This window comes from Aulonocara stuartgranti (assembly GCF_965226115.1).
Source record: "Aulonocara stuartgranti genome assembly, chromosome: 6".
NCBI lineage: Eukaryota > Metazoa > Chordata > Actinopteri > Cichliformes > Cichlidae > Aulonocara > Aulonocara stuartgranti.
In genome coordinates this window covers 30,223,793-30,250,333 of record NC_138944.1, presented here as the reverse complement: position 1 = coordinate 30,250,333, position 26,541 = coordinate 30,223,793, and the positions used below count along the sequence as shown (strand labels likewise).

The 26,541-nt window shown below is 42.8% G+C and overlaps 1 long non-coding RNA gene across 1 annotated transcript; it reads right to left on the bottom strand.

Annotated features, from left to right (window-relative positions):
- Nucleotides 1-1,043: 1,043 nt before the first annotated feature.
- Nucleotides 1,044-26,218, bottom strand: LOC309707771. Its single transcript, XR_014277073.1, has 5 exons — nt 25,939-26,218; nt 24,145-24,261; nt 15,879-15,962; nt 1,327-1,465; nt 1,044-1,232 (listed from the first exon to the last, which is right to left on the bottom strand). It is a non-coding gene; the product is annotated as an uncharacterized lncRNA (long non-coding RNA).
- Between the last annotated feature and the right edge of the window lie 323 nt (nt 26,219-26,541).

Below are 26,541 nucleotides of genomic sequence, written 5' to 3'. Positions count from 1 at the left end.
ACTGTAACACACAGGGGCAGAATATATATGATCATTGCCCACCTGCAGTAACTTACAACGCATTCTTAAATGTGGATATTCCTGCGGATACACAGACATAATCCCAGGGCTACACACACAAACACACACACACACATCTGACTGGGCCTTCTCCCACATATAGCCACTCTCTAGGGGTGTGAGATGAAGCAGATAAATGAAGATAATTAATTTCCTGGATTAAGAATGTCTCCATCTGAGCAAGCCCCCGGCTGGAGAGGAGTCAGAAGGAAAACAAGAGGAATAAGTCAGAGAGAAGAGGATGATGGAGGACGATGAGGGTGATAGTGCAGACTTTGACAGGGCCGCTGTAGGCTGTTGGCTCTTCCCTAGACTCCAAACATCCTCATTAACCAGCAGTCAGCCTACTCACTTAACACGTGTGTTAGCATGCACTCTTGTGTTCTTAAACTGCTCTGATCGTGTGTGTGTGTGAGAGAGAGAGAGAGCAGCATGTCAGCCTACACACTAAACAAACCCATGAAAATTCATAAGGACCTGGCGACGCCTACTCACTAATACTAAAAATACTGGAGTGAGTTGAGCCTAGTCAGAGGAGAGGAAAGGGGAGGAAGGAGAGTGAGAGAGAGAGAGAGTGAGGAGATGAATAGAGAGGAATGAGAGCGAGCGGCAGAGGAGGAGGGGGAGGGAGAGAAGACGAGATAGGTGTAACATGAAGCAGGGGAGAGGAGAGCAGGAAAAAAATGGGAGAAATAATAGTTACATCAACTGCATCAAAACTTGGAACATCTATTCTCAGCCTCCAGCGGTCAGCGCTCACTTTGTGTGCGAGTGAGCGAGTGTTTCAGTGTGAAAATGTTTTCCCACTTTCCCTTGATATCTTGAGCTTGAGGAGAGAGGCAGGAGAAGTTTCCGTTTTTTCCCTATGTCGACATTCACAGGCCGTTCTCGTGCCTATCTGATGGGGATTGACAGCATTTTACCGTCAAAGTCATCGGTGCAGCAGGGGGAGGCAGGGTGGGAGGGATGGGCAGTTTTGGATTTGGAGTTTTGCCTTTGGGACTTGAATAGTCAAAGGAGGACTTTTTCTTTCTGGATGTCTGGATCGGAGCCGGGCTGCTCCTTTCACGACTGCAAAGGTCGACTTTAGGACGGGTTCAGTGAAGCTGACAGATGACGTTTGATTGACAGCGCGGCTGTGTTTCTCGAAATCCCTTTTTTCAGCATTACATCTGTGAAAGGGATCAAAATCAATACAGAGTCAGAGACTACGTTTTATAATTCCACACATTCATCTTCCCTGTCAAAACCTGCCGCCTACATTACCTGTAACGCAACTCAGAAGCTCAGCCTGCAGTAGATACAGAGGTCCCGCTCTTTCTAGCTCCACACCTCCAGACTTTTTTTATTTTCATTTGAGTCAGACTCACCTGAGACACTGCAATCACCGAGCAGCTTATGAGACCTACAAAGACATTGATGTTTGAAATCATTGTGGTTCTCTCTTAATAACTAGTTGTATCTTATAGTCAGTAAATATTCTTTAAGGCTTAACAGTTGAATAATAACTCATTTAAAAAGGCTCTATCTGCTGGTCATCAGATATGAAGTGCTCACTGAGTAGTTGCTGACTAGGTTTTGTGATTGGTACACAGTGATTTCTTACAGCATTTTTACATAGCAACTGGTTGCTGTTGAAAACAACACACATAAGAGCAGAATCTCTGTAAAAGTTGGTGCCAAAGCTGAAAACCAGGGGATGTTAATGCTGTGGAAATATTCCTGCGTTTTCCACTTAGCGTTCCTATTATGTGACAATTCAAGATGCAGCCTTCTTATGTAACCGCTTCTCACTCTTTACAGACTCCATATTAAAAAAATCAGCTCTAACAAATGTCTTCAAAGTCAGCCAACTAACAGTCTGAAAATAACTCTATTGTTAACCAATCAACAGTAAGCAGTGTTTAAAGGTTCTCGTTCAGTATAACAGTGCGTCTGGTTTTAACTTTGGCTGATGAAAGCACTGATATCTTGAACTTATACGGTGCTTGATCTGAACCCTACTTTTAACTGAAAAACAAGTGATTATGGTAACTCTGGTATTTAGCATGCATGGGTAACTGGACAGACAGCACAACAATGTGAAAAACTAAGTGAACCCCATGACTCAGTAGCTTATAAAACCGCCTTTAACAGCAATAACTATACATTTGTGTTCTGTATGACTTCATCTGTCCCTCACATGATTTACAGACAGCTCTCTTAAGGTCCCACCACACCATTTCAATCAGGCTTAGGTCTGGATTTTGACTGGATCATTGTAACACATTGTTTCATTCAATTTCTTATTCAGATATTCTGTTGTAGATTAGCTGCTGTTGGGATCATTGTCCTGCTACATAACCCAGTTTGGGCCAAGTTTTAGCTGTTGGACAGACGGCCTCACATTTGACTCTAGAATACTTTGGTACACAGAGGAGTTTATGGTTGATCAATGTTCCCAGGTCCCGTGGAGCTGTGGCCACTTTGGTCTCATCTATCCAAAGAACATTGTTCCAGAACTCTTGTGGTTTGTTGAGATGCAACTTTGCAATCCTAAACTGTACAGCCATGATCTTTTTAGGGAAAAGGGACCTTCTCCTGTCAATCCCTCCAAACAAGTAATTGTGTACTTACTTTTTCCACTGGACCACACAGAGCCCTTTCAAAGCTGTATTCTTTTTCACATGAGTGTACATAAAACATACTAAAACATACCTAGAGATCTAACTGAAGCTTCACTGGCGAGAAAGAATTTGATCCAAGACTGTATGTTGTGGTTAGTAGTGATATTGAATGGTATCTTCTTACTAATTTAATTGGGCTCGCCATATTTGCTGCTGGGACAATTTCTCTGGATCAGCAGATTTGACCAGTGGTTTTGTTTGTTTGTTTGTTTGTTTGTTTGTTTGTTTGTTTGTTTGTTTTTAAATCTGAGTCTTTGCAAATTCTCCAAGCTTACTGTCCAATACTGAATGCCTTTAATGTCCGGGATAAACGACTCCTTTCACATCTTTGATGTGGACTTTCTACTGGCTTTACTGAACACTGACAGCTGATGTATGAATGACACCACAGTCTCTGTCAGTCAGCTCAGTTTGAGCAACAAAAGCAACATGGCCTCTTTGGTAGGAAGCTATAAATCTGAAATAAGCACTGTGTGAAGCGATGTCACTCATGACTGATGACAACTAGTCCCTGTCTCACCTCCTCCTTCTCTCTCACTCACACACAGAAAGAGTACCTACCACGCTATGCTTATGCTAATAGCTGTATGCTAATCAGGGCGCTTCCAGGTGCAAAAATAGACACAGAGCATTTAGAGTAAATTTAGCTTCAATAACCTGGCTAATCACACTATTAATGTTACATACAGCCGGTTGCACACGTGCGCAGTGTGTGGCATTGTTGGTACTCTAATAGAAGGTTTCCACCTGACTGCTGCTGGCTGAGGGATGCTGGGAGGCAGGAACAAGGAATTGGACAAAACTCTGCTCCGTGTGCATCTCTGCTAGCCTCTCAACGCGTGAGAGTGTGTATCTGTGAGAGCCACAGCTCCCAGACTTCACGCCGTTTTGTTGTGTTTGTTTTATTTTGTCTCGTCTATAAATGATGAAGCTCCAGGCGGGAGAGAGAGAAGCACTCAGCCCTCCCCGGGGGGGAAAGTGCTTGCCGCTGGGCATCGTCCCCTCTGTATCACCCACCTCCTCTTCCACCCCTGAACAAGGACAGTTTGTGCATATGTGTGCATAGAATGTACAACATGTCTTAACATTTTGGAGGCACTTTTTCATTCGAAGCATTCATTTTATGTCATGCTGCTTTACTCATTAGTTCAGTGACACAGTCATTTGTCAGAGTCCAGCCTGTAATTCATCTAACATCTCTTCAAACACTCCTGTTTACGACATGGCTGACCTTGTGAGAGATCAACATGACCATCAGCAATAATATTTATTGTTCGTGTCATCTGCTTGGTGGGAAAAAAAAAAGTTTTAGCAATATTTTGTCGCCCAGATGGAGAGAAATCTTTCTGTCACTTAATCTGAGTTTGCTCGGTGAGATGGGGATGAGGGCAGCGTCTCGACTTTGATGTGGCATCAAATCATGATCTGAAAGATGCCAAAAAGGCATGATACAGTACCAGGTGTACAAATGCTGTAGGTCCTGGATGCAGAAATGTAGATAACTAGTCAACATGCTGCCAACAAAGCAAAATAATAAGTGCTTTGTTATTGTGAACACCAGCCAAAGATTATAATCAATAATGCAAATTGGTAAAAATGCACAAAAAAACAAGTTTTCCGCAGTTTGACTATTGAAAATACCTTTACTACTCATTCTATTTAATGATTTTAAGGGAAGAATTTGACAGTTAGATAAGAAAACTGACACCAACACAGATTTTTTTAAAAAAGATTATGACACTGGGTTTACATGAAAGACAAAAAATAAGTAAACAAAGGAACAACTGTGTGTTGGGTCAGAGAGTGAAGGAGCCATTGTGATGTCACTCACTAGTATGTGAAGCCCCTTTGTGAGGCGTCATAGTTTTAACATTTGGGTTGCTGTCCTGTCGGTCTTTCACAGTGAGAAGTAATCGTATTGGGATGAGAGGGTCCAGTGCTAAGACATTAGCTGCTAGCAGACAGCTACAGCTGGCATCTAGCTGTCAGTCAGACCCCTAATAATACAAATGTTAAGCCTTAGGGGGGGAAAGCTATATGAAGAGGGAAAGAGGCTTAAACTTATTTTATGCACCAAGCTGTAAAAATGTTTATTTCTTACGGAGCCCCACAAGGGACATGGGGAAAAAAAATTACGATGAACTTTTGCGAGATCTCGCAAAACAAACTCGGGATCTCACAAAACTTTATGCAAAACTTTACGCAAAACTTTTGCGAGATCTCGCAAAAGTTGAATTCCAACAATGGCAGCAGCTACGTAGTTGTAATATTACTCTTTCTGGGTCACAAAATAAACTTTTAAGATATTTTGAGGCGTGAATGTAGTTGTGTAAACGTCAAATACCTGCTCGGTTTACAAGACATCACACATTTGCAAAAGTGCTGCGACGTTTTCGGAGATCTGACACCCACCATCTCGAAGCTAACGGGAGGTCGAGACCTACTACAGCCGGGAGGAACACCGCTCTCCCGGCACATCGTGCCTCGACCTCCCGGTCAGCTTTGAGCTGGCGGCCTCCGAAGAACGCGGCTAAAACTTTTGCGAAATTCCGAGTTTGTTTTGCGAGATCTCGCAAAAGTTCGTCTTAATTTTTTTTTTCTCCCACATCCCTTGCGGGGCTCCGTAATTTCTTCTCTAGAGTTGGATAATTTAACGTGGAAGTGTAGGGGGACTGACTCACTTTTGGATCAAGCTTCAAGTGGCCACTAGAGGAACAGCAGTTCCATTTTTCATCCCCTGCAGCTCTGTTTTCTGTGGAGTCACTTATATGGATATCACCTTACCTTTCACAAAGGCACCATAAATATTCAAATCCTCTTACTAATTATATATAGTTTTCAGTCATTATACTCAGCTAAGTGGATCGCCTTCTGGATCTAGATCCGTACTCACACACAGACATGATGGTGATGTCATTTTTGTCAATTTGTCAAAGGACAAGTGAGCAGCAAAATAGCTCGATGGTGATCATGAGCTCTTCTTAAAATAGCGGTACAAAGTAAAACTTCAGTTAATGTGATATTTCATTGGACAATGACAAAAAGTTGTGTTGTTGGCAATGTTTTTGTTGAATAAGCCCTTCACACAAACCTTTTGTGGAGTGGTAAGAAAGCTTTTCTATCCTCTGTTATTAAGGTCCATTATTTAATAGTGATTTAGTCCATGCTAAAAACATCCTGTAAAAAACAAAAGACAAAAAAGGTCAAAATGAACCTAGAAAACGCATTTGGTAGCCTCCAGTTCAATCACAGGTGTCTCCCCCTGCTGGCCATTAGAAAGAATGCAGGTTTAAAAGCACTTTTTTCCACTGGCTTCATTTTTAATACATTACAGAACTCTGTGTGCTGCAAAAATGACTCAAGGAAATCAACTCGTACATCTTTTGTTTTGCAGGTCCTATTATCACTTTTTTATTATTATGAAGACACGAACATTCGCTGAGGAATTTTAAATAAATTTGTCTCATTTAACTTTGCAGTATCTGTACCCACGCTGACCCCTGTCTGCACCTCCCTCTGAGTTTCCTTAAAGTTTTACAAAAATCAAATGCAGTTAGTGATTTGTTAAAGTACTTGTCACTGTCAAACATGGCTTTCAGTTGAGTAAGCCGCTTTTAAACTGTTCAGCAATGTTGGCTGAGGCAATAAATTATGCAGCTCCGACCACAAAGATGTTAAAAAATGGAGTCATGTGCGCAGTTGAGGCGAGCTCTGCAGCTTTTAACCGTCGTTGACTCACTGTTTTGGAGCATCTCACGGTCAGAAGAAGCCTGTAAGTCCACTCGACAAGAAGAATCCTTGTCCACACTTGTATTGAATTATGTTCCCACCAGGAGTAAAAGCCAAACTGGAAGACTCGACGGGAGGCGGGGATCACACTGTAGAAAACTCACCGCTGGGCCTGATGCATGTTCCCCACTGGCTGAATATGGATTTACACTTGAATCCCTCCTGCTGCGACACCTCGAACGGTGAACATTGTCTTGATCTGTTATAGTTTACATTGCTGCACACACACACACACACACACACACACACACACACACACACACACACACACCTAGTCTAATGTTGCTAAATAAGTTCAACACAGAACAAAGATTTCTGATTGTCTTTCACGCTGCATGGACAGTCCAGGTAACACTGTGTCTCTGTCCAAAGTGTTTGAAGAGTTTCATGCTGTCTGTAACATTTCCTAACCGTGGGAAGCCCTCAGCCTGCGTCAGATCTTTGTTACTTAATCACTCAGACATTATTTGTTCCTGTCGACTGGGACATACAAACTGTGGGAGGTTTTTTTTTCCCTCGCTGACACTTTGACAGTGTTTTGTGGGTGTGGGTCTGTTTTCATGTGATCAAAATATATGTGTTCTTTTCTGTTTATGAGACAGTTAACTGTGTATGGAGGTGTACACTTGTTTATTAGGTACTGCTTGTTACAGTTTTTTACAGACGCTAGGACACATGTCTCAATACTTAGGTCACTTTTGCAAAACTCCTCACACAGTGAGCACAACAGAAGTCTATGTGGGCTAAACTGAGGACCAGTTATCATTGTTTTGGCACAAAATGCATTCAATGACTACATCTCTCAAATTTCATGAATTATCTTCTCACTCAGACACAACTGCCAAAAATCTTTGTACGTACAGGACATTTTGCATGTGCTTACATACTGTTTTCAAAACTGTTAAACATATGGCCAAAACAATAATACAATGCAAAACTTAAAAAGACAGCAAAATCCAACAGCAATATTTTATTGAAACATATTTTACAGTTTTTTCTGAATGCTTAAACCCTAACTGTGATTCCTGTAGCACAATCTCTAAAACTATTCAGACTTATAGCAAAACCACTCACTGAGTTTGCAAAACTAAAAGCACAAAAACTGCTTTGCACTCAGTTTGCAATTTTGTAACACACACTTTGCAAAACTGCAGGCACAATTCACTGCACAACACTCAATTACCAAATTTCCAACACACTCCTAGCAAAAGTATACACATGTATGGCTATCATTAACACTAATTTGCCAACTGTCTGGCACACTTTCACATGTGAAAACTTTTTTAGATAATTAGTTCACTTTGCAATCAGCCTAAGCACTATAATACAGGTAAGCTGTGTGTGCGGAGTACAATGGAGGGAGCAGAAAGAGTGAGAAGTAGAGGAGGCCGAGGAAGAGGACGTGGAGGTGAAGAAGTAGGATGAAGAGGACGACAAGGACAAGGAGGAGCAAGAGGAAGACGAGGAGGGGGGAGAGGAAGGGTAGGAAGAGTAAGAAATAGAATTGCTGATGACATCAGAGCTACAATAGTGGACCATGTAATCAACCGTGGAATGACCCTGAGGGTAGCTGGCCAACGGGTCCAGCCTAACTCGAGCCGCTACACTGTAGCAAGTACCATAAGGACATCTTGAAATGAGAATCGGTGAGTACAGTCACTTCGCACAAAGATTTGTAGCACTGCCGTATGCCAATGAGAAACACACCAATACCATTGATGTAAAAATACTGAAATTGTTACTTTACAGAATTGCTAGATGACCAGATGCTGGGGGCAGAGGAAGCATGTTCACTGCAGACCAAGTAACCCATATAGTCATTATGGCGATTGCAAATAATCCTACACTTGGAAATAAACACTTGTGTTCGTTTTGATGTGTTTGAATAAACACCAGTACTTGAAGTTTGGATCCCTCTATGCTTATGGATCTATGACAGAAGTATGAGCTCAAACTGACATAGCCTACCTTGTGCACAGAGAAAGCAAAAGCCAGATGTGTTTTGTATTTATACCATCAGTGTGCAGTTGGCGCATTGTGTGCTTAGTCAGAATCAGAATCAGAATCAGAATACTTTATTGATCCCTGGGGGAAATTATTTTTTGTTACAGTGCTCCATTTTAAACCAACATTAAGACAAGACAGACAATACGCTAACTAAGAATAGTACAATATATACATATATATACATACATACATACATAAGTCACTTATAAATAAATATTTGGAAAAGAAACATGTGTAGCTGTAGCAGCAAACAGTGTGTTAAGTGGATGCGTTGTACAGGGAGATGGCCACAGGCAGGAATGATTTCCTGTGTCGTTCAGTGGTGCTTTTCGGTAATCTCAGTCTCTCACTGAACGAGCTCCTGTGACTGACCAACATGTCATGGAGTGGGTGGGAGGTGTTATCCAACATTGTCTTTATCTTGGACAGCATCCGCCTCTCCGACACCACCTTGAGGGAGTCCAGCTCCATCCCCACAACATTGCTGGCCTTACGGATCAGTTTATTAAGTCTGTTGGCACCTGCGACCCTCAGCCTGCTCCCCCAGCATGCAACAGCATAGAGGATCGCACTGGCCACAACAGACTCATAGAAAATCCTCAGCATTTTCTGGCAGATGTTGAAGGACCTCAGTCGCCTCAAAAAATAGAGACGACTCTGGCCCTTCCTGTAAAGTGCTGTGGTGTTTTTAGCCCAGTCCAGTTTATTGTCAATGTGTACTCCAAGGTATTTATAGTCCTCCACAATGTCAACACTGACCCCCTGGATTGAAACAGGGGTCAAGTGTTTCCTGGTCTTCCTGAAGTCCACGATCAGTTCCTTGGTCTTTGCCACGTTGAGCTGCAGATGATTCTGCTCACACCACGTGACAAAGGAGTCGACCACAGCCCGGTACTCTGTCTCATCATCCCTGCTGATGCATCCAACCACCGCAGAGTCATCAGAAAACTTCTGAAGATGGCAGGTCTCTGTGCAGTGGCTGAAGTCTGTGGTGTAGAGGGTGAAGAGGAAGGGGGAGAGGACAGTCCCCTGTGGTGCCCCTGTGTTGCTAATCACCTTGTCAGACACACACTGTGGGAGACGTACATATTGTGGTCTTCCTGTCAGGTAATCAACAATCCAGGACACCAGAGAAGCATCCACCTGCATCGCTGCTAACTTATCACCCAGGAGGGTCGGCCTGATGGTGTTGAAAGCACTGGAAAAGTCAAAAAACATGACCCTCACAGTGCTCGCCGGCTGGTCCAGATGGGTGTAGACACGATTGAGCAGGTAGATGATGGCGTCCTCTGTTCCGAGACGAGGCTGATAAGCGAACTGAAGGGGATCCAGATGTGGTCTTACTATGGGTCGCAGCTGGTCCAGGATGAGCCTTTCCAGGGTCTTCATGATGTGGGAGGTCAGTGCCACGGGCCTGTAATCCTGGGGGCCACTGGGACGAGGCGTCTTTGGTACAGGGACGAGGCATGATGTCTTCCACATCACCGGGACCCTCTGCAGACTCAGACTCAGCATAAACAGTTTATGAAAGACTCCACACAGCTGGGGGGCACAGGCCTTGAGGACAAGGGGACTCACTCCGTCTGGTCCAGCAGACTTGCCTGAGTGAAGTCTCCTCATTTGCATCTCAACCTGGTATTGAGTGAAGGTGATGGGTGGGGGAGGGGTGTCAGGAATCTCACAGGAGGCAACATGTGAAGAGAGAGGCTGGCACAGTGGTGTGGCTCTGGATTCCAGGCTGACTGCAGGTGAGGTTGTGGGGGTGGGAGCAGACACTGTGGTGTCGAATCTATTGAAAAACAGATTCAACTCGTCGGCTCTATTCTCACCTCCCTCAGCTCCCCTGCTGTTGGTTGGCCTGAATCCAGTGATGGTCTTCATGCCCCTCCACACCTCTCTCATGCTGTTCTGCTGGAGTTTCCACTCCAGCTTCCTCCTGTAATTGTCCTTAGCCTCTCTGATCTTGTCCTTTAGTAACACCTGGACCTTCCTCACCTCCTCTTTGTTGCCCCCTCTGAAAGCCCTCTTCTTGTTGTTGAGGAGGGCTTTGATGTCCTTAGTCACCCACGGCTTGTTATTTGGGTAACAATGAACAGTCTGAGCTGGAACAATGGAGTCGGTGCAGAAAGTTATGTAGTCTGTGATAGTAGATGATGGCTTGTGTGTACTGTTTGATACAGAAACACCATTTTTACGAAGGTGTGAAGAGTTAATCTAGCTGTGTTTGCTTTTGCAAGAGAACTACGATGTTTTGATTATTGGGTGACAGGTTTTCTTATTTGTGTGAAGAGTTTTGCAAAATTAGCCAATAGTTACAAAAAATGTGCTTAAGCAATCAGAAAAAACTGTAAATCTAAAAATGCAGTTTAACCAGCCACAGCTGATTCTCATTGTGGATGAACATCTACACAGCTGTTACTCCTTCAATTTTTCAACTCCTTCAATTCTGGCATGCCAGAAGATTCTTTCCTAGGTGTATTGCCCTAGATGACATAAGATGTGATGTGGATGAGAACCTGCGGCCAAATGGAGAAGACCGAGTAGATTAGCATTACTATTGTATGTGTATCAGTGGATGGTGTGTATACAAATTCTTGTATTTTGGGATTACTTAGTGCAAAAAAATAAAAATACATAAACAAATATTAACGAATTCTGCATGATGTCTGATTCATTCCAGTAACATATATTGAAATTATAAACAGAGATGTGTCCTTGTTTTACACAGGAAAACACTGTAATGCTACATGTTGTTAGTGTTTTTTAGGTCATTGTTTTGTGGGTGACAAAGTGTGTTTGTCGGCTGTCAACCTTTGCTAGTGTTCTGGAAGAATGAGGTTATTTGAGACCTGAATAAAGTGTTTTGGTAGTTGTAGTGCATTTTGAATGTGAAATGAACTGCTTTGCCAAGCTGACGGTCAGTTAGGAGAATTGTGTGAAGAGTTTTGCAAAAGTGACCTAAGTATTGTGAAATGTGTCCTAGCGTCTGTAAAAAACTGTAATGCAGTAGAATCTAATCAGCCATTCAAATGGTGGCAGTACCCCGATGCCGGGAGGCAGGTAGTTGTGGTCAAGATGACACGTTAAAGTTCAAACTGAGCTTCTTTCAAGGAGAAGAAAGGTGATTTAAGTGATGTGGCATGGTTGTTGCTGCCAGACAGGCTGATCTGAGTATTTCAAAATACATCCATCTCTTGAGTTTATAATATCCAACGAGTTCAGTTCTCTGGGTGAAAATGCTTTGTCGATGCCAGAGGTCAGAGGAGAATGGCCAGACTGCTTCAAGCTGATAGGAAGGCAGGAACCTGAAGATGTAGTTCACACAGGCTCACCCAAAGGAAACAACGGGAGAATTGAAAAACATCGGCTGGTCTGATGAGTCTCCGTTTTTGCTGCTACATTCAGATGGCAGGATCAGAATCTGGTAAACAACATGAACTCATGGATCCAACCTGCCTTGTGTGAAAGGTTCAGGCTGCTGATGGGGGTTTAATGGTCTCAGGGTACCCCAGAAGGTTGATTCTGTTCATCTGGACATAACGTTTTCAGTGGGAGAAACGTTTCGTTACTCATCCCTGTGACTTCTTCAGTCGGAGACGGAGACAACTTGGATGAGTGATGAAAGATGAATCTATGACAGTAGTTCAAAAAGCAAAAGGGGGGTTCAGCCCAATACTAGGTAGGTGTACCTAATAAAGTGGCCAGTGAGCGTATACCACCTTGTTGTTGTTTTTAAGCTAGGAATTACAATAAGCTTTCATGCGCTCACAAACTTTACAGGTCTATGTACAGACGATCCTGAAGCACAAACTTCTTGGATGGTCTGTACTGTTATCAGTCCACGCTCACATTAGAAAGTGAGGAATGCTGCTATCTTCACTTTGGTGTTGGCATCTTCAAATGTTTGATGCCTTCATCCTTCATAGAACATCACTCAGGGAATGACATGATTCATAGTATAGAGGCAGAGCTTTTTCTCTGCCAATTTTTATTCTGATCTCTTTGTGTTCAAGTCTTAGTGTGATAACGAATGAAGATGAGAGGCTTTTAAATGGAAAAAGAATAATAACGTGGTTAGCCAGCATAATGCTGCCTCGAGTAAAGTGTAGATCAACTTTTCCAAAGTTCCCCAAATCCAGCAAAGATGAGGACAGGGCTGCTGGAGTTAGCCTTTCTAAGTCACTAACCTAATCAATAAACTAGCACACTAACAATCAGTTCTCAAGCCTGTATTCTTTGTCTTTGATTGCTTTGTAGTGTGAAAATTGAGTAGCTGTCACACATGTCTGGAAGAGCTTTTCACACTTTAAATGAAAGAAGAAAGGTAGATTTCTACGACCCAATCACAACAGATATTTTGGCTTGTCGCTGAAAAGCACAGACATAATTAGTGGTGTAGAAAACGATGCCTTTAGGTGAGCTGCTCACAGGGTGGAAATGTGGTCTGGTTTCTTGTTGGTGGCTGTAAACTTTTGTTTCCCATTGTCTGTCCTGTTATGAGACAAAATGTCACCGCCCTTTCTCGTGGATGTGAGACCAGCCAAGCAAAAGGGACTGCGGACGTTTAAATAATTCATATATCGACCCCGGCAGCAAAGAGCAGGTGGGATTCAGAGCCCCTGTTGAGGACCTTTTAATCAAGGGCTGGATTAAAGCGAAAGGGAACTTCTAACATATGACTCATAAGACCACCTGGAGGAGTTGATTATGTTTGCCATTTTGAGTTTACGTTTGGCTCAGCGGGAAACAGTGAGAAAAACCAAGGCCGGCAGAGAGGCCAATGCAAATCACAGCCCTCTTAGCAGCGTGGAGTGGCTCTGAAATGGCTGTCCACTCGTCCACTTCATCACACGTGATTGTGCAATTGACATCCTACGTTTAACCTGTCCTTTAAAGGACTGGGAGTCACTCACAGCAACTGCAGGCATTTCAAAACCTTTAAAAAAACATTGAAAAAAAGTCAGCGTTAGTGTTTTTTCTAAATTGCAGTAATTGTGGCTGGGAAGCTGTACAGACTAACCACTACAGTGCATTTCATTGGGCTCCTTTCTGGCTCATTCTACTATGCTAAAACGGATGATATGATACATGAAATTTTACTACATTTATTCTTAGTCATCATTCTAATTAAGAGATTATTCCATTCATTCTCTTAACCGAGTGAGTGAGGCCGGAGCCTAACCCAGCCGTCGTAGGGCAAGAGGCTGCCAGTCCACTGCAGGGCTAACACAGAAAGGCAGGCAACCATTCATGCTTTAATTCATACCTACAAACATAAGGCTTGGCCCAAACTGGGTCATGTAGTAGGACAATGATACCAACAGCAGCGAATCTACAACAGAATAACTGGTAAAGAAAAGAAAGAAGTTGTTACAATGATCCAATCAAAATCCAGAAATAAGAGTTAATTATATGACAGGACGTTTAGGTGTGCCCACTGTTACCATTTCCACTTATCCCAGAGTTTAGTAATAAGGGAACTTATTACACCAACTTAAGGTCAAATTTGCACTGAATGCTGATTTCTTTTTGACAATCTTTAACCTCCTAGGACCTGGCGTCCACATATGTGGACATCACATTTTGGGTTATTTGGACCAAAATACTCAATTTTGCTCTACAAGGGCCTGATATCCACATACGAGGACATTATCCTGCTACTGTTCTATCAAATTTTTAAACAAATATCCTCATATGTAGCTCTCATTTTTCTTAAAAACAAAAATAAGGTAAAAAAAAAAAATCTGGTAATTCTTTGTTTTTGCATTCATCAGGCCCCAATATGCCCAAATATCAAAGAGAAACTAAAAATGCATGCTGTGGAAGAGTTCGGGTCTTAGGAGGTTAAAGGATGATTCAGGTCTCACTGTCTAGCATGAGTGCTGTGGAGCTTTGATACCTTCCAGGTCTTGCTGAGTCTTACTGCGTGAGAGCGCCAACGAGCAAAACTGTCACCTGGGTCAAAATTGTGGCGTTTTGAAAAGTGTTTTGTGTTCATCTGTCCTCTGATAAAGCAGCAGCCACTAAGTGCTATTAACGGTCCAAATTTAAAGGACTAGTCCTTCACTAAAAAACAAAAATGTAAAAAGAAAATGGATTCATTTTCTATTAGTTTACAACTGAGCTGTCACTCACTTTGACTCAATTTCCAGCTGCCATCCCATCACTCTGTGTCATCTGCTCCTTAAATGCCTTAGTGTCTAACAATATGCACAAAGGCTGACTGCCGATGGCGATGGACGGAGCCAGCTGAACTCTGGAGGCCACATCTGTGTGTGTGTGTGTGTGTGTGTGTGTGTGTGTGTGTGTGTGTGTGTGTGTGTGTGTGTGTGTGTGTGTGTGAGAGAGAGAGAGAGAGAGAGAGAGGATGTACTCCTGTCTTCTGTCAGTGCCTAGCTCTTATAAAAAACAGTTCATCTACATGCCCTCAGCGGCATTATACATCACCAACAAAGTTGTTGAGCTGGGTTGGCTTGGCTTTTTCAGCAGGATTTGTGTTTGCTATGAAAATTGCTGAATATAACGTGCATAAAGGGAACATACACAGTGGTGTATATAAGGTGTCAAAACTCATCATTAAGGGTACGGGGGTCATCTTTTTTCAGTGATTATCATATGACGCGATGACATAATAACTGATTATAAAAATGTGCTTTTAGCAATGCACACACACACACACACACATTATAGGTCTCAGGGGCTGCACCTTCAGGCCAGATTAGTTTGAGTGACTCAGAAGCAACTCTCCTGCTGTGTAATTGAACACAACTACTGTACCGTCTCTACGCGCGCACTTAAAGAGATACAAGCAGATGCGTACACAAGCACTGTGGTTATTGTGTAAAAGGCAACACCAAGAAGAATTTGGGATGAAAAAGTTTGAGAAGGAGGAGTGAAGAAGGAATATTAAAGTGAGAGGAAAACAGGGGGAAAGGAGCAAACGAGAGCACAGAGAGATGTGAGGCAGAGGGGTGCGAAAGAGAGAATAAAGCAGGGGAGCCTTCTCTTTCCTTAAATACTCCTGCTGAGATGCTGCTCTGCTGATCAAACAACGAGAGAAAAGAGGTGAGGGGGCGCGCGTGGGAGGAGGAGAGAGAAAGAAAGAGATATAGAGAGCAGAAGAAAGGGAAATAGAAGCTGCTGAGCAGAGAGAATGAAAAGGTATAGGGAGGAAGACGGGAAAGTGAATGGTGGCAGTTGTCAAATTTGGATTGTAAGAGGTGTGACGGCAGGAGCAAAGCTTTGGCTACGAGATATTAGTGCCCTCTCAGCTCTCAAGCCATCCACTTCTTTTTCTTTTCTTTTTTTTTTTTATCTGTCAGCTTTTGTTTCATCACTGAAAAGTCAGTCATATACCTGCAACAGCAGCAGAAACACTGACATCAGCCCTGCTGGCACTACGCTGACGTCAGTGACAGTGACGACCGCCATCTTAGGGATCTGCAGCGGGGAGACAGAAAAGAAGACGGCGTTCAAGGGCCGGCTAAACGTGCTCACACTGTGCATGTTTTTTCAAAGAGAATTTGTACCCCAATGTACTTGGTGACAGCAGACACACACACACACACACACGTGTGTGTATTTATACACATAAGCTAGGCTGACAGTCAGAATACACACTTGTCACACTTTGAAAGTAAGATTAGGTGATATCACAGTGATTTTTTCAGCCTTGCATCATGGAAGTGGAAACGTGACAGAGGAGCTAAAAACGTGCAGCTAGCGGCTTTGTTGCTTTGTCGGTTGTTAAAGTGATCTATCATCGGCGCGTACATTTGAAATGCAAACACACAAATTGCTTTTAACAGTGAATTCACATGTTTCCAGAGTCTTCACAAAGTTAGCACAACAACAGCCTCTGTGGACCAAACTGTGAATCATTTTTTGCGTTGGCACATAAAGTGACCGGATATTTTAATATTCATGAAGTCTTTTCTCACCAGCAAAACTCATTAAATGTAGCCGCAGTCAGATGCTTTTGAATGGTGCTTTTGATGCCTTCGACTGGACACCACTTGTGATTAACGCACTACTTATTAGCTAGTATGTGACCACTGGTTTGAAAACTGGCAAGGATGGACTAAGAGTGGGTAAAGGAAAAATACTAATTTGATGATGGAGGAGGCTGTGCTATTTGTTCTGTATTTGTGCAATAAGTGTAGAGACATGATCAAACAACATGACGCCAACAAAACAAGTGAAGAGCACGGACAGAATACATTAGGATAATAACACCACTGAAACACTTAGAGCAAGGTCAGCATAATAAGCAGTGTTTTCTATGGAGGAAAGGCTGTTTTTGATTGCAGAATATTTAAGTGCAGGGATTCCCAGGAGATCTAGATCCAGCCTCTCCAAGGCCTGTGCTGCTAACCTTGTGGTGCACTCCATTTATACAGCGTTGCCATTTAAAGACCCGTATCCAGTCAGTGTGGAGTCTGTGAGCAGTTATGTGCAGATGAGTGACTTTTTGTCAGCATTTATTAATATGGTTCGTCAGCAGGGTCTGTCTTAAATTCTGACATGTCTATCAACAAACACTATATTGTCAGTTGTATTCACTTACCCATCCAAATCATTCACTTTCATGGCCACAGGTGTATAAAATCCAGTGTTGGGTGTAATGTGTTACTAAGTAACGTGTTACTGTAATTAAATTACTTTTCCACTGAAAAAGTAGAGTAACTGATTACTGTTAATTTTTAGGTATTTTAATTACAGTTACTTACAATGTACTTGCGTTACATTGTAAAATAATTAAACTCGCTGAATATCATTATTTAATTTCAATAATTTATCTTCTAAACGTAGAAGTAAACTCTGCCGCTTTAACATCGCTGTAGTGCAGCTGCGCGTCATTTCGCGCCAGTTTGCGGCATAGTCGTATTCTAAGGCGGAAGCTGTCGGAGTCGGCTGAAGCGAGCGGCTGTTTTATGAAATGGACATATTCCCGTATAGGGCTGGGCCATATCATACCGTTCACGGTAATACCGGTATAATTTTGGGCAACGATAGAAAAATGAAATATCGCGATAGAATATGGGTAAAGTGCCTTTGTTTTCATACGCACACGTCAGAAAAAGCATGGCGACGAAAGCGGCTCGTTGAATGAAACAGATGAACCAGAACTGGTTTGTAAAAATGCTTCAACTTCAGTGGTGTGGAACTGGTTTAGCTTTCGTCCGTCAGATACACAACAAAGCACTATTTTTGGTAGAGCATGCTAGCGGGCCGTCGTTATTACCGTGTTTTTTGGAAAATACGGCACACTAATTTCCCTTGGGATGAATAAAGTATTCTGATTCTGATTCTGACTTAAAATCAATCCTTTGATTTTTCTGAAAATCGACAGTGCCCCTTATAATCCCGTGTGCCTTATGTATGAATTCTGGTTGTGTTTACTGACCTCAAAACAAGTTTATGTCGTACACGGCAAAAATCTGTCAAATGTTTGAGTATGACTTTGCTAAGCTACGAACCCGGACTGCTTGATGGATTGTCGAAGCATTACGGCTTTATTAGGCAGGAGCCTCACGGAGTGATACATACTGTGCATCACCATAATATTACCGTATTGTGTGTGTATAACCTCTTTTTAGGTTTTGTGGATATTATACACGGTTATGCGGCGGATATGTCGGCCAATTTCCACCGGAAATGCCTTTTGGTTAAACTGTCAGCAAGGAATTTGCATTTGCACTGTTAAATTTTTATATAACTTTAATGCACATAAAAAACAGCTGCTTGTTTAAGTGAAAATACATTGATGTTTGTTTGTTTTTTGCACTAATAAAGTTGTGGAGTTGTAAAGTATTTTGTCTGGTGTCAGTTATATCGTCAGTTATATCGTTATCACAAATTTTCAAATGTATATCGTGATAAATATTTTTGGTCATATTGCCCTGCTCTACTGCCGTATCTTCACATTTCTGAAGCAAGCAGACAAGAACATTACAGTAATATGTAAAAACTATCGGCCGCTGTTAATAGCATGATTAATCTACCGAAGCGCCTGACACGAGAGCATAGACGAACAATTCTGAGTGATCCTTGTTCATCATCCATGGATAACACGCGGCTACTCCTGCTAAGCAGGCAAAACTTGATTTTACTTCAGCAGCACAGAAAGCGTCTGAAGGTGAGCTTAAAAAATGATTGCAGGCTACATTGTGGAAGAGATGCTACTGCTGCTTACTGTAGAGTCTACGTCTTTAAAAAAATTTATTTATTATTTAAAGAGTTTAATTTCTATTGTTTGTCCACTCAAGGTTTATAGGGATTTTAAGAAGTATTTAGTTAAATTACTTATTGAGTAATTAAGTTAGTGTTGGGTAATTACACTCAACAAAAATATAAACGCAACACCTTTGTTACTGCTCCCATTCCCCATGGGATGGACGTAGAGACCTAAAATTCATTCCAGATACACAATATAACCATCCCTCCCAAACAGTGGTCACAAATCAGTCCAAATGTGTGGTAGTGGGCACATCTGCTATATTGAGATAATCCATCCCACCTCACAGGTGTGCCACATCAGGATGCTGATCTGACATCATGAGTAGTGCACAGGTGTACCTCAGACTGCCCACAACAAAAGGCCACCCTGGAATGTGCAGTTTTTTGCGCTATTGGGGGTCTGGGGACCCAGAACCGGTCAGTATCTGGTGTGACCACCATTTGCCTCATGCAGTGCAACACATCGTCGCATGGAGTCTATCAGATTGTCAATTGTGGCCTGTGGAATGTTGGTCCACTCCACTTCAATGGCTGTGCGAGGTTGTTGGATATTCGTGGGAACTGGTACACGCTGTCGTATACGCCGGTCAAGCACATCCCGAACATGCTCAATGGGTGACATGTCCGGTGAGTATTCTGGCCATGCAAGAACTGGGACATTCTCAGCTGCCATCTGCCCTGAACAATGTGAACCATGATTCATCCGTGAAGCGCACACCTCTCCAACGTGCCAGACGCCATCGAATGTGAGCATTTGCCCACACAAGTCTGTTACGGCGACGAGCTGGAGTCAGGTCAAGACCCCGATGAGGACGACGGGCATGCAGTTGAGCGTCCCTGAGACGGTTTCTGACAGTTTGTGCAGAAATTGTTTGGTTGTGCAAACCAATTGTTCCAGCAGCTGTCTGGGTGGCTGGTCTCAGACGATCTTGGAGGTGAATCTGCTGGATGTGGAGGTCCTGGGCTGGTGTGGTTACACGAGGTCTGCGGTTGTGAGGCCGGTTGGATGTGCTGCCATATTCTCTGAAACGCCTGTGGAGACGGCTTATGGTTGAGAAATGAACATTCAATGCACGGGCGACAGATCTGGTTGACATTCCTGCTGTCAGCATGCCAATTGCACGCTCCCTCATTGCTTGTGGCATCTGTGGCATTTTGCTGTGAGACAAAACTGCACATTCCAGGGTGGCCTTTTGTTGTGGGCAGTCTGAGGTACACCTGTGCACTACTCATGATGTCAGATCAGCATCCTGATGTGGCACACCTGTGAGGTGGGATGGATTATCTCAATATAGCAGATGTGCCCACTACCACACATTTGGACTGATTTGTGACCACTGTTTGGGAGGGATGGTTATATTGTGTATCTGGAATGAATTTTAGGTCTCTACGTCCATCCCATGGGGAATGGGAGCAGTAACAAAGGTGTTGCGTTTATATTTTTGTTGAGTGTAATTTACCCAACACTGAAAAAAATCAAGCACTTAGGAATGCAGACTGCTTCTACAAATATTTGTGAAAGAATGGCTCGCTCTCAGGAGCTCAGTGAATTACAGCGTGGTACTGTGATAATATGCCACCTGTGCAACAAGTCCAGTCATGATATTCACTCACTACTAAATATTCCACAGTCAGCTGTATTATAACAAAGTGGAGATGACTAGAAACCTCGGCAACTTAGCCTCAAGAACAGTGTGCAGACTTGGCAATTTGATTGATGAGTCTGGGTTTGGAATTTGCAAAGTGTAAAGTCTGGTGAGGGGGTTGTTGTTCAGGAGTTATTATTCCAATGAAAGGATTCATTTCATGCTCCCAACTTTGTGAGAACAGTTTGGGAATGGTCCCTTCCTGTTCCAACATGACTGTGCACCAGTGCACAAAGCAAGGTCCATGAGTGAGTTTGGTGTAGAAGAACTTGACTGGCCTGCAGAGTCCTGACCTCACCCCAACAGAACAGCTTTGGGAGGAATCAGACTGCAAGCCAGACCTTCTCGCTTGCAGCCTGACCTCACAAATGCACTTCTGTAAAAATGGTGAAAAATTCCCATAAACACCCTCCTAAACCTTAAGGAAAGCATTCCTAAAAGCTTGACAGAAGAAGACTGGATGTTTTTAAGTTGTTTGAAGACATTTCACCTCTCATACAAGAGGCTTCTTCAGTTCTACAACCAACATGTGCAGAGTTCCAGGTATTTAATCCCTAACAGTTGTTGTCAATTAGGAGGTGGTCACTGACTCACTATTAATCATGTGAGTCATCACATGAGCCAAGGTGTGAAAAAAGACATGGGTCATTACCACCAGTTTTTGGATGAAACCACCGTGAGACTGTGCCCCACCCTATCACGTGACCTATTGAAGTCACCTGAAACAGGTGAGACACCTGGTAAGAGATCTTGAGACTGTAAATTGTAGATTTGCTGCTGTGCTTCAGATCATTCTCCTGTTGTATGACCACTTTAGATCAAGCTTCGGCCTCCTATTTGACTCAAGAATACTTTGGTTTACAGAGGAGTTCATAATCGACTCAGTTACTGCAAGAGGCCCAGGTCCCTTGGCTGCAAAACACTCAAATCATCAGCCCTCCATCGCTGTCCTTGACAGTTCGTATGAGGTGCTGTTCAAACACAGCACATGATCAAACCTCTGCACTTTGTTAACATAAGCAATGCGGCCATGTTTGTTTTCGATAGAAGAGGCTTTCTCCTTGTTCAGTCTCTTTCTAACAATGCTATCATGAGCTCTAACATTTAACATGCTAACTGAGGCCTGTAGGGTCTGAGATGAGCTCATGTTTTTTTCTTTGGTTTTTGTTTTGTTTTTTATGGAGGACGTCGGCTAGTTTTTCTGAGCATTGACTTCTAGGAAGATTGACAACTGTCTTGTTACTGTCTCATCAGTGCCTGTTTCCATTTGTGTTTTGAAATGGTTTCATTCCCTTCCCGGGTGGATGTGTAGCAACAGCTGATCAGTTAATCAAATACATTTAATTAGCTGCTTCTGGCAGCTACTTACCCTCTTAATTCCTATGGAGGCAGTAAGATTATACATTATTTTCACACACTGCTTCTGCATTTTGGCTTTGTGTTTGTGAAATAATGGAACAGTATAATAATATATCATGTTTGTAGCTTGTTTATTTACCTAATTTTAAGGACTTCTGATTGCAAGATTATTTTCTAACTTCCTGATATATAAAACGTTACAGTTTAAAGGGGGTGTTGACTATGATTATGAATGCAAGTCCAGAGATGAAGAAGTGTGAAGACAGACAGACCAGGGACTGGAGCTAGATGTTTCAAAACTTCTATAATTTCCATATAAAACATCCCAAATTAAGTCTCACCTGAATCAGACTTTAGTGAAATATATTATTTAAACTCAAAAAAGCTCCACACTGTATCCTTACTTGGACTTAGCTGCAATGAAGTACCACTGAAGGCTCATTTGACCCAATAGGCTAATTAATGTATATGTGCCAAGTGCAGGCTAATGCCACACATCACCCTCCATTATTAGCATGAATGCTCATGAGTTCATATGTCATGCATTTATTCATAGAATAATTCATGCTGATTCCTGCACATATTATTCCGGAATTACGGATAAGTCACGTACACTTGTGCTAAAGCCCTACATTACTGGATCATGGCTCATTTTCATCAGGACATGACAGTCGATGAGCAGATGTCCTTTTTCACTCATCGTGTCTTTTAAAGATGTTTCTCATTTTTCCCACTGCTATAACAAGGGAGAATCAGTATGATGCTGCACTCTCACACTGACTTTTTGTGTATTCAGAATTCATCTTCACAAACGGTGGACTGCCTTTAGTTACACCACAAAGCCCACATAGTAATTAAAGCCAAAATGAAGCCTTGTATTTTACATCAATGCAAGATCTTGTCATAGTCATAAAAAAATAAAGGAAGATACTGTGGTTTACTATGGAAACAAGTCTGAAAATATAGCTTTCAAGAAAACATCATATTGTGGCTCTACAATTTTCCAAGTACTTTCTCAACACTTATCCAGGTCGCAGCAGAGCAGATGACTTCCTCCCTTCAACTTCCCCTGGAAACTTCCTCCAACTTCTTCCAGATCCTCCTGCGGGATTAGGGTTGATTTGATACCAGGCAACTAAAACCCAGCTTTCTCACTCTGAGGGTAAAAAGACTGAACAGCTCAAAGCTGTGACCCTGGCTCCTCACACTCCTTCAGCACTTCTAACAGGATACCTCAGGGAAACCGGGGATAAGCCGTTATAAATCCACAAAACACAGGATTAACAAATTCCCCAGACTCCTCTGTTATTAGTGTGAGGAAAATGTATTGGTCCACTGCCCACTGGTCAGAAGAGTTTTAGTCTGGTTTCTCCGGAGCCTCAGGACTCTGGAAACTAAAATCTGCCCTGAACAATTTCAGAGGTGACTCGCACACACGGGAATCACGAATGGTGCGCCGACGCTTTTTCACAAACGGTTGCAAATTATGGATGACTCGACAGGGCGTTCGTATGCTCACGCACGGGTTGCTCGGTGTGGTGTTTGTTTTGATCTGTGAAATGTGTCAAAACGAAGCTGGGGGAAATGATCTCATGTTTTACATTTCAGCTCGCATGTTCCAAATCTGGTGAAACAGTCCTTGGGTCCTCGGGGAGAGAGCAGAGATGTGAAAATGGACAGAGCTCCAAGTAGCGCTGTGTGCTGGCAGAGATGGAAAGGTGGTGTGCATTCAGATAAAGGAGAGGTCCAGCTGTAATCAGTGGCTGCACAGATCGGCTCACTGTCACCGAGTCAACGGGCAATCTTGATGTGTTTGAAGCAAGCCTGTGCAGAAACTCCTGCGACCTGCGTGCTATAGACGTAGAAGGAAGGAATCCTACCAGATTGGCTTTTTTGTGTGCTTTATGAGTGTATTTCATCCTAAAACCTGCTCAAAATTTAAAATAAATGACCACCATCCATGTCTGCCACACACACACACACAAAAAGAAATGGTTCAGCATTCGCTACATATATTAGGGTTTCGCTTAGGTATAGATTTTCATATTAGTTTTGGTACAATAGCTGTGTGCCCTGAGCATTGCTAGCTGCTGTAATCTTTCATGCTATTGATCCATATCCTGACTGCTGAAGGGCGGGTTTAGCTTTGTCTGAGCTAAACATACATTTCGATATGTGACAAAGGCAAGATTTTCTCTATCATCTTCAAAACACAAAGGGAACTCCGCTTTGCTTAACGACAGTGCGAGCGATTACAGCAGCCGGTTTCTATCAGCGTGTTTACATGTGGCAGAGTTTAAACACTCAGAAGCTTTCCTTTAAGCGTCGCAACATGTCAAGATGAATCTAATCCACCCACGCATCCTCCACTTACTTACAGGTGTAATTTCATGAGAAGGCAAGGGGACTTGTCATCGCTCATATGTCATGTAAATCATTTATGCCCCTCAATTAACTCTATAGAGTGTCCATTGCAATCTCAGCTCTCCTCAGACCTATGAGGGAAAGAGACACAGACAGACAGAGGCTGAGGTCAGAGGTGGCAGCTGCACAGTGTCTGCTAAGTTGTTTAGAAAAGTGCTACATGGAGTTCAAAGCCAGTCAATTTTGCAACTACTTGTAGATGAAAACCATCTGGCCCACCAGTGTTGGGTAAGTTACTTTAAATTAGTAACTTAGTTACATTACTAGTTACTTCTCTCAAAAGTAACTCAGTTACTTCAAGTTACTCGTTACTTTCAAAGTAACTAGTTACTAGGGAAAGTAAGTTTGGTTTTACTCAGACTTCTCTTGTTAATGTGTTGCTTCCATTACTTTGCCAGTCTTCTAGCTTGCTTACTTGCCACAAGTGCACTGTGCCACCTACCAATAGAAAGGAAAAGATAATGTGCATATTTCCACGAGAGAAATCCCACGCCTGGACCGTCATTGACTACTGCCATGATTCTAGCCTACTCCACAGCGTCATGTGCGCCTTTTACATCCAACACAAAAACTGCAGTCATGGTGCTTTCGATTGTACTCAGAACTCGGAAATTCTGCCTTCTGAATAGGAAGATGTAGGTAACACCAGACTGCAGATGAGCTGCATACAGGGCTGGACTGGGACAAAAAAATTGTCCCGGGCATTTTGACTAGAGACTGGCCCACCATTATAGGAAAAATCATAAAGCCTTTGAATGAAAATAAACACTGTTGTGACAGTGATGTACACTGTTTTGATGGTATATATGCATCAATCTATCAATCGTTTGTTGTAAGATTCAGATAATTATTTTTTAAAAGCTAGACATTTTAAATGAGAATAAGAAAGAAAAGTATTTCTTTGTGCCCCCCTCTCCCTGTTAATTCCCTACCTGGCCCCCTGACAACACTTTGCTAGATCCGCCCCTGCACAGTTACCAGCTGTCAGCTACCTAAAAAAGGATCCTGGTGTTATTTGTCTCTCAGAAACAGTTCATAACTTCCCTTCAACTCATTCATGTCACCTAAAAGGTAAACCTGTTTCTCCATCACAGCTCTGATGATTCAGTAAGGACGTCTCCTGGTTTCATCTTCATGTTTCCCTCTCACCAGATAACCAAACCATATCATGACCAGCAGCTTTTTTGCAGCTGTGGCTCCAGCAAACATCAGCTGATACTAGAAACTAATATTAAATAAATTCTAACAACAGCTGATCAAGCTTAAACGTGCTGCTGTTGTTTAGCGCGACATCCGCTGGTTTCCTCTTTCGGCGCAAAGTGAGCGATAAACAAACAAGAAAGCCGATCAGCTGATCATTGATCAGTTTTCATGATTGAAGTAGAAATGGGAGAGGGAAGGGGAGAGGATGAGAGAAGAAGAGGCAGCTGTGCAGCAAAGACACAGAATAACTCCAGCTTTGTGCCTTTTTCATTGTAGCTGAAGTCCGGGACAAACTGTTCCTTTTCACCTCAGTAAGAAACACGTAATATTTTCTCTGAATACCAGACGGGACGGTTGGCAACTCTAATAACTTATGAACAAAATAAAGTTCAACATCATTAACTTCATAGCACCCACCCAGCTGTATAGAAACTCCGTCATGCTAGCTAGCACGCAGTACGGAAAAAGTCAGAATAACGAAAATAAACTCCACCTAAACTTGGTTCATATCTGACCCAGATGGACTGCAGGTCATAACTTCTTACCTGAAGTTCAGTTCACACTTGGACCGGCGGCCGCCTCGGGTCTCTTTTCCTTCTGCGTCCCCTTTCCTTCATCCACCTGCTGGCTTCCACCACTTGCTAATGTTACTGAATCTGTGGAAGCTCCGCGATAGCCACCACACGAAGTAACGAGTAACGACCCTATCTAAATCCCAGTAATGACTAACGCGTTCCTGATTTTGGCATAATAACTAGTTACCGTGCTCGTTACCACAATAATAATGTAGTTACTGTAACGCGTTACTTAATAACGCGTTAGTCCCAACACTGTGGCCCACACAATGTGCTTACACATGGCCCACATACCGCAAAGAATGACGGCCCTTTGGTAGGCCCAGATCTGGTTTGCCAGAGGTGGCCCACACATAGGCCAGCACAAGGCCAGTTGGAGACACACTGGTGGTCCTGTGCTGGCCCATGTGTGGATTACTTCTGGCAAACCTGATCTGGGCCACCAAAGGGCCGTCATTCTTTGCGGTATGTGGGCCATGTGTAAGCACATTGTGTGCAGCCACGGGCCAGTTGCAGACACACTGCTGTGTGCTGGCCCAGAACAGTTTCAGCTCTGGCCCCAGATGTCAGCCT